A 16,709-nucleotide genomic window follows, 5' to 3' on the forward strand; every position below is an offset into this window, starting at 1 on the left:
CTGTCAAGATATTTCAATTTCTTCATGTCACCAGATTGATGAGTACACAATGTGTAGCATTTGGTGGCTGTGTTCCAATGTGCAGATATACTTTAAGAGAAACCTTTACAAACTAGTTGCAAACAGGTGTCCACATTACTACAAGTACTGAGAAATCTGAATGTGTATTGTCATTCTGAAGATGTGCATGGTATATAACACATTTGTTATTAATTTTTGTAGTTCAGTGAACAAGTACTGAGAGACAAAGGTTGCAGTGCATAACGGTAGGTAACAGATGGCTGCATTTTAAATATGTGGCATTGTCTTAAATAGGGCCTTCATTTTTTTCTGTTTCCACATGCAGTTTCATGTCATGACCACTCAATAGGCAGTAAACAAAAGTAATACATGCTATTGTCCACTTTGCATAGCATGCAGCTGAGTAGCAGGTTTGAGTGATGGTTGACAAAATCTTTGCGCATGCGAGATACACATTTCTACCATTTTCCCTGTTCTCCCGTAGTTAGCACACAAATGTGTGCCTCAGTGTTATAATTCTAAGAGTTCTCAGTACTGATGGTATGCTTAGTTCACTTTGTGGCAACAGGTGTAAATACATTGACACATTTCTTTTTGAACCCAGATGATATAGGGTTCAAATCCCAGTGTATGTAACAATTTTAAATAAGTAGTGATAATGCAATGAAATTATACTTTATACTAATTTCACCATGGATTACTGTGCATTGACCTAGTACAGCCTGTTTAAGCAGTATTGCCCAGAGGTAACCACACCAAGAAAAAGCTGTTCATCATTACTTGGCAATGGTGTGCAATGCCAAACTCTGCACAAACATAGAGGCTAAAACGTGAAGGGCTCCATTGTTTTTTTGGTACTTATGTGTTGTGTGTGATTCTATTCTTTGACCAGATTATAGATGTTAAAATGGGGTAGATAGAAAATTGGTGAAATGTGGGGAAGCAGGGGGGAAGAACATAGGGAAAGCAATATAGGAATATGCAGGAGGGAGGTAGGAAAGAGCCATAACTATCCATTTATTTAATAATGTAAACTGAAAATATGTACAAATTATTAGCTGAATTTGGACTGTCAGCTCCACAAAGTGGGGTGGCAATAATGCAGTCATGTTGTATAATCAATTGGACCAAATCAAGTGTATCAAAAGACACATGTGTGAAATGGAGAGCTATGTATGAGACATTATTTTTTATTTATTTTTTGTGGGTCAGGTGCCCATTTTTTTAACTCAGTAACAAAGGAATGCTGGATAAGAGATATTGGCTATTTCTGGGTCAGGTAGGTTGGGGAGGTGAAGAAGCAAATGTCAAAAAACAGGGCAATCAAGAAAAGACACAGGGATAGTGAAGGACACAAACATTTGGGGGGACACCATGATAAGGATGAGGAAGGGGACAATGCAAGCTCATGCCCATTAAACATGGGGGCAGTGAGAATCTACTCCTCGCCCACAGGGCTGTCATCACTGTCCTCTTACTCTGTTGGCTGTTAGAGTGCTTGAATTCTTCTCCTCCTCTATACCATGAGGGAGAGCAGCTCTCCATCTGGCATAGGTGTACAGCAATGGTGCTATGCACAACTCTATGCACCAATCCTGGCATCTCCTGGTGAGTGATGAAACCCCCACTTCCACCAGTACTCCCAGAGGGTACCACAGCACCAGTTACTGGGGTAGTGTTACCTGAGAGTGCAAGTAGTCCAGGTGCAGCAGAGGCAGTACTGCCAGGTTGGGTCCCAGCTGTGCTGGGCATCAGTGCTGGAGCAGGTGGAGCAGGGGCAAGTTGACCCACATGGCTTAGCTTGCTGTGCTGTAAAGCATTTATTGATTTGTTACAGCTGGATGGCATAGAGACATTTTATTAACACATAATAGAAAATAAAAAAACAGATAAGAGTTGGGGTGAGAGAAAAAAAGAGATAATATTAGTACAATCATGCATGACATACAATACATTATCACAATTATACAACTATTTTATCTGATGTATTACATTTAAGTATATGTCCTAACAACTACAAAGTATAATTATGGATTGTTCAAAGTAGTTCTTGCAATGTGCATTTATTGCACATACATTTGGTCCAATTATGCAGATTATAGTTAACAGCAGGGCATTCACGCCACTTCCATGCATACTTGCTTTTACAGTTAGGATATGCATGCTTACTTTGCTACTACTGTATATAAAACAAACACATTTGTCTTTAACTTTTAAAGCTACAATAATACTTCTCTTGTGCAGCATACATACTACTTGCTTCCCGCAGTCTCTAGAGATGATGATGACCCTGCCTATTCATCACAATTTCAGGGTTAGCTGTGAAAAGAAAAGAAAAGAAAAAAAAGCAGTATGCATACCATTCTGCTTATATTTAGCTTTCTATGCAATATAAGTTCTCTTTATTAGCATACTTACACAACTGTGGGATGTCACTAGTTTGAAAATCATCCAACCACTGGTTGAGTGTATCCCTCCTGCATCTTTTTAGATCATTGAAATGGTGCATACAATGTTCTCTAGTGTGTGGGATGCCAGTTGCACTGGATTCAGCCCTGACCAGACTATTCCAAGCCTCAGACTTCTACTGGGAGCCAGAATAATCCCCCTGCAGAAGTGTTTGATATGGCACTTTAACTGGAGTCCAGTAAATATTCTGGACTGCTGAACACCCCACTTCTCTTCCCTAAATTGGGCACCTACCCCTCTAATGCCAGACATATCTAATTCCAAAAGTGGAGTAATAGCAAATAATGATTTCCCACCATCTCCTGTTATCATGTTTACTGGTAGTGTACAAACCCGAGCAATGATGCCAACCATGTTTGCCCGATGTTAAGTGGAGAGCAGCAGTGCCAAGTGGGGAGGAAAGCAATTTTTGAAATTGGAAGATTAATCTGACACTTGACATTAGTTTGAGAGGTGTCTGCTTTTGCAACTGTCAGGTGATTTATCTTTGCTAACTTCCACTGGGGTCATGAATGTCCTGATCTGACACATTTGTTTTGCTTTATATACTGCTAAAATAGATTTTTACAGTGTGGGATGCAAACCTATGCATAAGGGACAAAACATTTTCTTCCACGTCAGTGATTTATCATCTTTACCACAAAAGAAGTGCTTCTCAGACATAGTCATGAATTATTCAAATATACAAATGACAGCCTGAGGTTTTAACCGTGTATTTGTTCAACCTGACAAGGTTCTTGTATAAAGATTTATTGTATGTGTGCTATTTGTGTGGAGGCCATCCAAGTCTAGTTTGCAGAATTATACTTAGAGAAACATAATAGACAGTATACCCTCAGTCATACATCTGAACTTTCAAAACACAGTAAGTGTGTCTTATCCCTTATACATATGATTCATATCAGCTCCACTATATATAAGTATGTATAAAGTGTTATAAGTGATACTTAATACAATGTGAAATGAAACAAAAGTGAAAATGTCTGGAATTTTCTATGTTAAACCCATGATCATGTACATGGCAGCTCTACATCTGTTGCCACAGGAATTTTGAAAAATGCTTGTATATTTTCCTGTTTGTTACTGCAAACTTGACTGTCACAACAGTAAAAAATATGTTGCACTTCCAGTATTAGAATCCAAAACCATCTGTATTACAGCCCTGCACTTACACCTGCAGCCACAGAAATGGTTATATAATAATTACATAATTACCTATTCATTCTTAAGTTCTGGGTGTTAACCGCTGCATGTCACTGCTTAGTGTGTTGGTGTGGTGCACAACAGGATTAATATTTATTTATTTATTTTACATTTGTTAACCGGGAAAGTCCGACTGGATACATATCCATTTTCAGCAGAGGCCCGGGTAGAAAAGCTCCATGTTTTGAAAGCATTTAGTAACAACAATAAAAATGTAGGTATTTAGTAACAAATGATGTAGGTTATAAGATATTAAAAAATTAAGAATAGATCTCTTTACAAAGGTTTAGTAACAATTAAAGAAAGAAAAATGCAGGTTGTAATGATCTTAAGAAAGTTAACAATAGGTCAAAGACAAAAGTCATGTGTAGTTTACAAATAGATAAGACATAAAAAACATTTTATTTGAAGCATTGAATTCAGAGAATTCAATCTTTTAGGAGGGGTGTGTCAGTAAGATAAGCATTATCAGTTAGAAAGCAAGTAAGATAAGAAAGAGATAAGAAAAAATAAGGTATAGAGGGAGAAAATTGGTAGACACATCTGTGAGCTAGTTTGATTTAATAAGTTTGTTGTTATGTTTTTGGGTTAGTTGGGGTTTTGATAGGAGCACAACTATTTTTTGACTAGCTCAGTGTCATTTTTGTATAGTTTAGTCAGGGTTTAGACATGGACATAGCCAGAGTCTGTGCATGTGTGTCTTTAGAGATTTTTTGAATTGAGGCTGGGAGCTGTTAGATGTTACTTCTCGAGGAAGGGAGTTCCATTTTTTTTCCACTAGAGTTGGAGAACAAAGAATCTCCAGCTGAGTTGTTTGCTTTGGTTGTTTGTACTAGCATTCTGCTGGATGAGCGGAGGGATGTTAGGTTGTTATAGGGGGTGATAATTTTAGTTAGAATCGGGGTACTGGTAGGTTGGTAGAGGATTTTATGAATAACTATGAGTTGGCTATAGTATATTTGATTGGGTAGTTCTAGCCAACCTAATTTGTGAAGATTTTGACAATGGTGGGTTCTGTATTTGGAGCCTGTGGCAAATCTTGCTATATTGTTATAGCAGCTGGTGATTTTGTTGAGGTTTGATTTAGATAGATTTGTGAGGATGGGTGAGGCATAGAGAAGGGAGGACAGAAGATGTGTGTGAGCTATGGTGGTTCTGGCAGTTGGCGTTAGAAATTTCTTTATCCTATACATGGATTCTATTTTTTTATTTACTGTTTTTATGGTTTTGTCTATATGGGCATTATAATTCAGATTGTTATCAATGATTATGCCTAGTAGTTTGATGCTTGGTTCAGGAGAAATTGTGGTCCCATTGTTAGAAGAGACTGTAAATATTGGTGGTGTTTGCTTTTGGGTGGGGGAGAAAAGTAGTAGTTTGGTTTTATTTGGGTTCAATAGGAAAAGACGATTCTTAAGCCAGTTCTCTACTTTGTTAAAGGTAGACTGATTTAGGGATTGTAATTCTGTGAGAGTAGAGGCAGTGCAGATTAGTGTGGAATCATCTGCGTACTGTATGGAAGTAGCCTGTGGTATAATTTTGGGCATATCATTGATGAATATAGAGAAAAGAAGGGGACCTAGAATGGAGCCTTGGGGTACGCCAAAGGTCACAGGTAGGAGGGGGGATAGATTATCTTTCCACAAGACAGCTTGTTGTCGACCATTTAGGTATGAGTGGAACCAGTTACATACTGAGTTATCTATGGACAGTGATTTGGGAGATTCTAAGAGTAGGCTGTGATTTACCATGTCGAATGCTTTAGATAGATCGAGGAAGAGGGCAGAGGAGAGCAGATTTTGATTACAGTTGTGATTTATCGTGTGAGAGAAAGAGAGAAGGGCAGTGGTTGGACTGTGGGCTTGTCTGAAACCATGCTTGGATGAGGCTAGGAGAGAATTGTGGGTGAGGTGGGCTAATAGTTGCTTCTGTATGCATTTTTCCATTATTTTGGCTAGGGGAGATAGTATTGTGATAGGTCTGTAATTTGAGAGTTCTATGGAGTTACCTCCTTTATGAAGTGGAAGAATGTGTGAGATTTTCCAGATGGAGGGGATGTAGGATTCTTGGATAGTACGAGTGATTAAGATGGAGATAGGGTAAGCTATTACTTTACCGGTCTTTTGTAGGAATTCTGCTGGAAGTTGGTCGGCTGCGAGGGTAGTAGGTTTTAATTTCTTAAGTAAAGATTTGATATAGTCTGTGGGGATAGGCTCAAACTTTAAGGGTGAGGGGTTCATATGAGTAGGTGAGGTTGTTGAAGAGGATTATTGGCTAGGGATTTGACAGTTTCGGTGAAGAAAGTGTTAAAGGTATTTGCTACTGATTCAGGAGGTAGTTGTAGGGTTGATGAAGGGGTGGGGGTAGATGATTTACCTGGGTGGAGTAGCTTGTTCAGTCCTGACCAGAATTTTTGAGGCTGATTTTGGTGTTTCTGCTGTAAATTGAAATAGTAGTTTTGCTTGTCTAACATAATAGATCTTTTAGCTTCATTTTTTATCTGTTTGTATGTTATGTGGGCTTGTGGGGATTTGGTGGCTCTCCATGAGGACCATGCTCTATTTCTAGAAGTGAGTTTTTGTCTAGTAGGATAGGTTAGCCATGGTGCTGTTTTGTTTTTGGGGTTCTATATCTACGTTTGGGAGCGTACTAGTCTAAGATGGCTAGGAAGGTGGTGTTGAATTCTGAGACTGCTTGGTCAAGGGGTAGTGTTTTAAGTTTGGCCCATCTGCATAAGCTTCGATCAATTTGGAAACTATTTAGGTTAAAGTTCTTTGTATACCTGCAGGTTATAAAGGTGCATGTCTTCTCTTTTTCTAATTATGTAGTCTAGGAGGTGGTCACTCATGTCCTCAGGTAGGGTACCTGCTTTGTACAACTGAGGTTTGTTATTTATTAAGATCCAATCTATAATGCTTTCCTTTTTGTTAGATTTGTTGATTCTGGTGGGGGTAGTAATAGTTTGGGAGAAACCATGTAAGTTAATATGGGTGGTTGGGAAATGTACTGAACACGTTGTCCAGTCAATGTTGAAGTCTCCAAGTATGATTGTTTCTTGGGGGTGAGAGGAGGATAACCATTGGAGTGTGCTTTCTAAGGTGTTTATGTTATTGCCTGGAGGAATGTAACTACATACTATGTTTATAGCTTTGCTTTTGTTGAGTTGAATTCTTGAGATTATTGTTTCGGTGTTGGTAGTTATTAGGTCAAGTGGGATGTTAATTGTAGTTAACTCTAGAGATGATTTATATAGAATGGCTACTCCACTTCCTTTTCTTACTTTACGGTCAAGTCTTATTATATTGTAGTGGGGGGGTAATATTTCATTGTCAGGGATAGTGGGTTTTAGCCAAGTTTCTGTAAGGCAGAAAACATCAGGTGAGTGTATATCTATGAGTGCATGCAGATAGTGGAGTTTATTATTTATACTTCTGATATTTAGGTGACAGACTAGAAATGATTTTGGGGTATTATGTGAGCTTCTTATGTTGGTAGGAGTTCTATCTATGGGGTTAGTGATAGTTTGTGAGCTTGGACCAGGGTTAGGATGGATGTCACCATCGGCTATGAGATTATGTAAACTTTGTATGAGTTTGGTGAACTTTAGTAGGAGTTGGTAATAGTTCTTAGTCCTTGGGTTTAATTATTTAGGTCGTATTGGATGGAGAGGTTTTGGAGAATTACTGTAGGAGTGGAAGTGGGGTTGTGTTGAGGGAGGAGTGTGTGCTTGGATGTGGAATGTTGTACTTGATGTAGAGTGTTGAGAATTAGGCAGGTTGTGGAATTCATAGGCAGTAAGGAGATGAAGTATTATGAGTGGGGGTATGAGGTAGTAGAATGGTTTTAGTTTTGGGGATGAGGAGGGTCTTGGTGGATACATGGTGGCTATGGTAGTAGGTAAGTCAAGGAGAAATAGGGGAGTGGTGATAGAGGATTTAGAGTGTTGGAGAGTTGGGAATTGGGGAGTGGGTGTGTGGGAGATGAGTTGTGATTGGATGATACTGTTTAGTAGGAGTGGCTAATTAATCAGGGGAGTGGTTAGGGTAGTAAAAGTATAATAGAATGTATCCATTTTAAAATATTGACTGTCTGAGTCCTTTCTGCAGGTGTTCAATGGCTGCAGGTGCTGGGGAAGCTTGCTAACTGCTTTGCAATGGTGCTTAGTGGTGTTGCATAATGGAAAGCAAAAAATGCAACAATGCATCCCTTTTGACCTTTACTAAACTGTCTATACCTTGCCAGCAGGTGTTCTGTCAGTCCTGTGTGGAACACTAGTCCAGGTTTGCGCAGTGCTAAGTGTTACAGAAATGGGATAAACAGAGCTAAACCTGACATTCATTGTGTTCCTCCATTTCCCTTGCTTCTGCTAAGCTATGTACCATGCAAACACTGTCATTAAAAAATACAAAAAAGGTAAAGGTAGGTGAAATGAAGAAAAGAAATTTGTTAAATAAACAGCACTACAAAATGTATGTTGGTACACATGAAATATTTATACACAGGTCTAGATTTGAACTATCACTCCAATGAACCTTCAAAACACAGTAAGGGTGTTTTAACCCTCTTTGCCACACAAACAGATTTTCAGCAGAGAACTAAAATCATTGTGCATACAACCAACTGCAATACCATCCACATTACTAACAAAACATATGACACTTGTTTGTATATGCATTAATTTTAGAAGTAGAGCACTGAGTGATCACACAGCCATTTCAGATTATTGCTTGCATAAATGCAGCACTGTCTTATCTCTCTGTTTGTTGCTCATTCTTGTCTTATCTGACCAGTAATCTGAGACATGCAGTCTGTAAAGCATTCTGCATCACTGTCCTTAAAATGTGTGAGGATATTAAATGGCAATAATATACAGTTGTCAAGGAATGAAGAGGAAGTTGGATGTTACTGAAAATAAACTGTAAATTGAGTACTGCTACTTACATTTAAAACCTTGATACAGTTACTTCTACACTTCGTAAGTCTAACCTGGCTAACACACCCACTGGAGGTAGGGAATTCTGAACTGCTGTTGTGTTTTCATTCTCCATGCCAGTAATCATTCACAGTTGCAATCCAGTAGCAACAAACACTGAGGAAGTGCCTGCACCATGGTTACATCAGATACATGGAGCTAAATATTTAGGATTCAGCAATTCTAATGAGTTGCATTTGTATTTGTATTTTCTCCATGTTTACAGCCCTGAATTTAGACTATAAAAAGGGAAACATGTAGCTAGGAAACCTGAAGGTGAGGAGACTGTTTATGTGGATAATACAGAAGAAGATATTAGTTTGTGATTTATCTCCTCAGAAGACTACTGATCTTGATAAGGTATGCTTGCAATTTTCAGCTTTATACTGGATATGCTGAAATGTCAGTAAGAAAAATATGTTAATATATATGTATGCACGTATGTATGTATATAGATAGATAGATAGATTAGATAGATAGGTTAGGTAGATAGATAGATTTTATATATATATATATATATATATATATATATATATATATATATATATATATATATATTGTAGTTGTTGAATCTTTCGGCTTTTCCCGGTTAGGGGTCGCCACAGCAGAACTCCGGTCTGCTAATGATTGGCAATAGATTTTTACGTACCGAGTTGCCAGCCCTGATGCACAACCTTCAACAAAGGTACGCCCATTCATGCATGTCTCCACACAGAAGACGCTTGAGCTGAAAATCGAACAGGACAACATCTTACTGTGAGGCAACAACGCTACTGCAGCACCACCATATCAATTAGAAATGCTAATTTTATCTGTATGCATTTCTTAAAAGTGTACTGATGCCATAGGTATGTTTGTTAGGGAATTTTACTTTCTCAGATGCATAGCCTTATTAACTGTCATCACAAGTGCTAAAGTTTCAACTGTTTTTCTCTTTATACACTTCAGTTTGTTAAATGTAAATGTCCTATATTGCAATGACACAGGGTTGTTAGCCTTCTAGGATGGTCCAAACACACCTCTAGGGGAGTGCTGGCCACAGGTAGACATGACTAAGAATTACATAAAATGGAATGTTCTGTGGGAAATGTGTACACATGTTTCAGAGACAGTTTATTTGATAACACTTTTAGTATTTCACTGATGGTTTGTTAGCAAAATGTGCCATTTGCCTGTTGTTTTGGGGATGGAGGAGTCAAGCTGCATTTCTGTTTAGGCACAAATAAGATTTGCTATTTTCACTCTCCTTTTTTTTTTTTTTTTTTTGATCAAATCTTGTTTTGCATGTGATTGTAATATGCTCCAACCAGACAATTCCTTTTTTATATTTGAATAGTTTGACTGTTTTCTGTTTTTTCCAGTCAGTAATAGTGAACTACTACCTTGTATGTGTTATATTGAAGCAGTATTTTTTATTTTTATTTATATGATACTTATGTGTATTATCCTTCTTTCCCAATCCCTGCAAACTCCCTTTCAATGACCCTGAGAATGAAGTAATTGTTGAAGCATTTAGGCAACATGGTGCCTTTCTGCTTGGGGGGGGGGGGGGTCTGGCAGAATGCAAATTTGGCAGCAGATAGTCATGATGTGAATGCAATAGGTGGCCAGAGCAGGACATATGGTCAGGTGCCACTGACATGATTTCTTCAGCCTGGAGGAGAGTAGCTACAGTGGCCCATGAAAGGATGGCTATGGGGGGCTGCTAAAGAGCCACCACTGACACCAAATGAAGAGTTCCTGTCCACTGTCAGGCATCCAGACAGCAACACTGGAAAGTGCACAGCAGCATGCCATTGACGCTGGTGCTGCTGTTTCATGAGGAACTTCTAGGTAGGCCTACTTATCTCAATTGTTAAGTACTTCTTGTATAGTAAAATATTAACAGCAATACTTAAGTTCTGTTTAACATTGGGGAGGAATAGTTGTAGACTGATACAGTTAACAACACATTCTGGTTGATTACACATGGACTTGGGGTGGATGTGTCATCCAAGTTCTTGTTAAAAGTCCAAAAAATGAAAACAGTGGTCCAAAGAAGAAGCTGGAAGTCACCCTCTCTCCTTGAATTTTCATACAATATTGAGTCTGAGCCCAGAGTAGAGAACACAATATTTATTGACTAGACACAAAACAAATAATAAACATAAGCACTTTCATCCTGTATAATAAGAACTTTATCAGATAAACGAATAAAACATTCAATCCACTTTTATAACACAGACTAAATACATCATAGCCATTAAATAAATAATGACAGAGCCCCTTAAAGACAAAGTGATTGAGCAATAATGTGGCATAATATGTGAAATATTTAGTTATAAATATGGTATATTTAAAATGAATCATGTCAAAAAAAAAAATATATATATATATATATATATATATATATATATATATATATATATATATATATATATAAATATTTTCTGTATAAAACATATTATTAAAACCTGGCCAGTTGCCTGCATCCAGACACAACTGCCAGTACAATTTCTGCTTCTCCAGCAAGAGTGACTAAGCTCCACCTCAGATATCTGTTTCAATGCTGTCAATAACTACAAATTTAAAAGCATGCCCTTCATTCTGTAGGATATGTTTACTTAGCACATTAGTCTCCTTTTTTAATCTAATGTCATACAGGTGTTCATATATATGTTTTTTGTATTCTTGTTAAAAGTATCGTTAATGGACATATAAAATGCAAAAAGTGTTAATCCCCTGGGTTACTGTTCATTGTGAAGATGGTGTCCTTCCTTTTTGCTTAACTGCTTCCAGGACCATCCAGCATAGGCAGCCTACAATCATCTGAACGTGGTAAGCCAAACATTTTTATGTCAGTACTGATGAGCAGTTCAAAGAAATATTTAGTTGGTGATGTGGGTGTCAGGACTGTTATGTGTTTTGCTGTATTGTCAGTAATAGTGGTACCATTGTTGGTTTGTTACCATATATTGGACTATAGTAGTGTAGGTATTAATATTCTTATTCTGTTTGTTGCTTATTATCACAGGTGATCCTGACAGTGGAAGTGTGGGGCTCCTACCACCTGATGTTAGAGTATCAGCAGACTCTTATGATGATGGTGTCCAAACAGAGGCACAGTGGAGTGTAGGGGTTCAATCTGACTCTATGGCTGGCATTCATCCATACCCTGTAATTCTATTGGACACAGCCAGTAGGCCTACATCAACCCATTGCAGTGAGCCCTCAGATATTAGACAGGTGGAGGGTGAGACACTCGATTAGGGCAGTTTGTTTACTGCAGTTACAGTGCCTGTAGACTATGGCTGTAGCCAAAGTATGGGCGAGGTGCCACATATGAGGGTTGTTCAGGGAGCTAGGAGGAGGCCTGCTGTCCATCCTCCATCTGATACAGGAGTGTCTTCCCATGCCACTTGGTGCATGTTCATGACAATCAACATATGTTTAGGGCCATCATGGAGGTGCAGACATGTTCCCATAGGTCCTCCAGAGAAATGCTTAAGGTTGTACTGTAGATGTGGCACAGGCTGACATGTGTGACTGCCTCCACCATGTTGCTGATTCAATAGATCGGATGAATGATATGTTAGAATGTGCAACGTCTGTGATGGAATGTCTGCTGGGAGGGAGATGGCATCCACGTGGTTGTAAGTAAGCCACATCATCTGATGTTAGCCAACATGGCAATGCTTGATCATGCTCCCATAGTGGCAGTACTTCTACTGCTCCATCAGTAGTTGAGGTGTCCACACACAGACATGGAAGGTCATGGGGTCATGGTCCTGGGTGTTATCGTGAGGGGAGCTCATCCAGCAGACATCAGTCACATTCAGGTAACAGCAGTGCATCTGACCATGGGTATGGATGTGCCACTGCAACTCCCGGCAGAGCCAGTTCTCATGGTTGGGCACAACAGCAATGAGCTGCCACGTCTACCATGCATGGCTCACACCTGTCTGACATACTAAGATGTAGAGCTAGCACAGAGTTTGGCTGTGTTCTTGCAGACACTCACACACCAATTTCACCTGGAGGGCCCATACAGACACACACATAACAGTTACACAGTTTATCCATGAAGCTTATAGCTCATTCTGTCTCACTGGCCCTTTGCTACTTTATACAAATATCTGCCAGCTTATCTTTCTTACTTACACAGAGTCACTTACCTTCTGTGTCAGCTTAGGCATCCTGCCCCTCCCCCACAACACTATTTGCAAGTGATGATAACTGTGCCATATCCTTGTTTTATATCCATTAGATTTAGGGATACATACATATTGCTAACTGTACTTTTTCCATATTTTGGTCCTAGAAAGTTAGACAGTTGATGGAATTAGAACAGTTTTTTGCATCAGTATTTTTAAGAGTCTTCTGAGGGTTGTGAAGTCTGAAACTGAAATGTGTCTCATTAGGTTCTAATGTCACTCTTTTAATGATTTTCCAGTACAAAAGTATGAGGCAAAACCGAGAACATTCAGTGACCATCAGTACTTTTGAGAGGTATGAATGTGTGAATCATTGATGTCTGAGGCCCATTACTTGATAGAGGACATGTGTATTCATATAAGTCTCTGCTAAATGTTAAAGTAGTTGCTTTATAAATTGCCCACCTTTTACTTAGATTTTACTTACATTACCAAATAAAAAAATGCAAGTATATGTCATTTATTTGTATTATTACACAATTCTGTTTTAACACTCCAGGTTCAGCACTTACCTTGCAAATCCAGCAGTTGCTACAGTGTTAGTTCAGCACTAAGTCTGTCTGATGCTAGAAGTACACAACCATTACATGGGGAGATAATAGTTGTGAGCACTGCTTGGCATCAATGTTAATATATGTATGCGCATAGGATGAAGGTTTTAGCCCCCTAGGTGGTGAGTGAGTGTGCTATGCATTGCCTCTTAGCCAATGCAAGGCCATACCGAGCACACCTACATCTGCCTACACCCACAACAGCTGCTGTTTCCCCCTCTGACTCCTCACCTGTGTGTGGCTGTGGTGACCTTGCTATTGGTGGTGGAATATGTGCCTTTTTCACTTGATGACCCTGCTGAACCTGTTTTCTCAGGATGATGTAGTGAAGCATGGCAGAGACAGTGAAGATTTCACTGCATGTACATGGATTGTACTGCAGGGCTTCCCAAGATGTATCCAGGGACTGGAACAGTGACTTCTGTGGCCCAAACACATGCTCCATGATATTTCCGGTTGGTGTTCTTCAGTGGGTGTGTGGGCATTTCTGATGGGCATCATCAGCCACAGTTCCAGTGCATAACCTGCATCCCCCAGCAAATGACCCTGTGAGATAATCACCTCTAGTGAACATCTGATACAGTTGGGAGGTGTGCCAGATATGTGAGTTCTGGTAACTGCCTAGCCTGTCAGCACACACATTAGGGATGATTCCATTAGCATTACAAACAACTTGGCAGATAATGGAGTGGAAGCCCTTTCTATTTATGGTAGACCCTTCCCTGTTCACCAGGTGGTGCCTTGATTTGTATATGCTTCTATTGGAAGCAATCTTTCCTTAGCCCAAACAAGCAAATAAGAGCACTAGTGAAATCCTCCAAAGCAAACTTCAAGTCCAAATTGGCTACATCTACTACAGAATCATAAGGCCTTCTTCACATATGTCTGTAATCTCAAATGTAGCACCTAGATCTGTTCAGAACTGGTGGTCAAAGACACCACATATACAAATGCCGTAGATATAGCAAACTTGTCGGCTGATAGATTCAGGGAAAATTTCACCCCTCTGCCCCCCCCCCCCATCAGTAAATCATGACATTCCCAGTACCTGCTCCCTTTCCCTTATAGCTAGGCACAGGTCATCACTGCTCTCTCAAAGGCAAAAAATACAGCCCCCATGGGACCCAATAACATCCCCGGTTGCATCCTACATGAACTCAGGCAGGAATTTGCAGCACCATTGGGCACCCTATTCAACCAAAGTCTGAGTAATGGTTTTGTCCCAGCTGAGTGAAGAACAGGCACTGTCATCCCTTTACTCAAGGGTGGGGCATCCAGTGATCTGGGAAATTATAGACCCATCAGCCTAACTAGCCTGATCTGCAAGGCCATGGAATGGATTATCATGGACCTCATTAACAAGGACATTGGCAACCTCCAAACACTTGATCCCACACAGTTTGGCTTCATCAAGGGGAGGTCATGTCTACTAAATCTGGTCGACTTTTTTGAGACAGTCACCAAAACCATGGATGAAGGGAAGACGGTGCACACCACCTACCTTGACCTGGCCAAAGCCTTCGACACTATTCCCCACTTGGCCATAATAGATAAATTCTCTCAACTAGGCATCGATCCATATGTTACCAGATGGGAAGCCAACTGGCTCACTGATAGAACCCACCTAGTCAGAATAGGGATAGCCACATCAAGCAGTAGACCCGTATAAAGTGGCATACCCCAGGGTTTGGTCTTGAGGCCTCTGTTATTTGGGATATACTTTTTCTGAGGTACAGGCCAAAACCAGTGGGCTATGGCTGACCAAGTTTGCAGATGACTGCAAGTTGGGAGCTATCATCAATTCCCTTAGTGATGTGGACATCCTCCATGAGAGTCTCACCCAAACAAATGACTGGTGCCAGAAACATGGCCTCAAACCGAATACAAAAATATGCATTATCATCCCCTTTGGGGAGAGAGATGTCCCCACAAATGATCACATTAATAACAACATTCTAAGCACGCAGTCAGTTGTGAGGGATTTGGGCACCCAGATTGATAGCAGCCTGACTTTTGACCACCATGTTGCTTCCATTGTACGGAAAGCTTTCTACATGTCCCACCTCATAAGTAAAGGTATCTCATCCAGGGACAAGGAGGTCATAACATCCCTGTATTCTTCCCTTATAAGACCCATTACTGAGTACAATTCCTCATTCAACATGTACCTTGCAAAGCACATGCAGCAGCTGGTGAGACCACAGAGGTTCCTCAACAGAATTCAGGGCCTCAAAAATCTAGCATACACAGATAGGCTAAAAGCCCTATCCCTCTACTCTGTTTCATACAGACTCCTCAGAGGTGACTCTGTCTGGCATACAAAGTGATCTTGAATCCTGCCTTGATGGGACTGCTGCATATTTGCAAGTCAAGCTCCACTCAAGTAACCTGCACACAGCCTCAACCTGGTCTATGACATCAATAGGACTTGCTGGTGGGACAGATTTATGTACCAGAGACTCCCACATCTATGGAATAGACTCCATCTCCATGTCAAGCAGAGTACCTCTTTACCCCTTTTTAAGTGCAATTAGGATAACTGGATGGGAAACAGAAAATACATCCCTGGGATTCCACCTGTGTCCCTGTTGGACAGGGACATCTGGTGCTGATTTGTCTATGCATGGACTAAACTCTTGGCTATGGTTTTATGGGCCTCAGGGCCAATAACCTAGTAACTTCCTATAATCCTATGATCCTATGATATGTGTAGAATCTATGGCACCCAATACTTCAAGGTAGTGTGCTACAGGGTAGAACTGTTACATATTTCTGGCCCTGTCCTCAGGAGTACAGGAAATATATATGTGGTTACTGGCATGTTGGAGCATAGCATTCGGGAATTGATGGAGGATCCTGGATGCTGATGGCTGTGACACCTCCAGCATGTCCCCTGTTGGTCTCTGAAAGGTTCCTGTAGCTAAAATTCTAAGTGCTACAAATATCTTTGTGTCCACTAATATTGATTCGCCTTGGTTTTCCCTGGGTCTGAGCTGAGGATCACAGAGGTTGCAACGTTCCAGTGGATGACAGAGGTTACAAAGTTCCTGTAGTATGTCTCTATCTACCATGCAGTACTCTACAATTTCCACCTCATGCAGACTGTGAAAAATTAACTGGGGTCTGAAAACTCTTTTTCTTCTTGGCTATAGTCTATTAGCAGCAGCTGCAGCATAGACTTCAGCTTATTGCACATACACATGAATTAAAGCAACAGCAGCTCCTAGCATTCTTTCTGTGGAGACTCCTTTCAGTGGCTGTATTCCAATAGGTTTTCGAATTTGCACGGAAAACTAGCAG

This window comes from Protopterus annectens, chromosome 8.part0 (genome assembly GCF_019279795.1).
Source record: "Protopterus annectens isolate FY-2018-M chromosome 8.part0, PAN1.0, whole genome shotgun sequence".
NCBI lineage: Eukaryota > Metazoa > Chordata > Ceratodontiformes > Protopteridae > Protopterus > Protopterus annectens.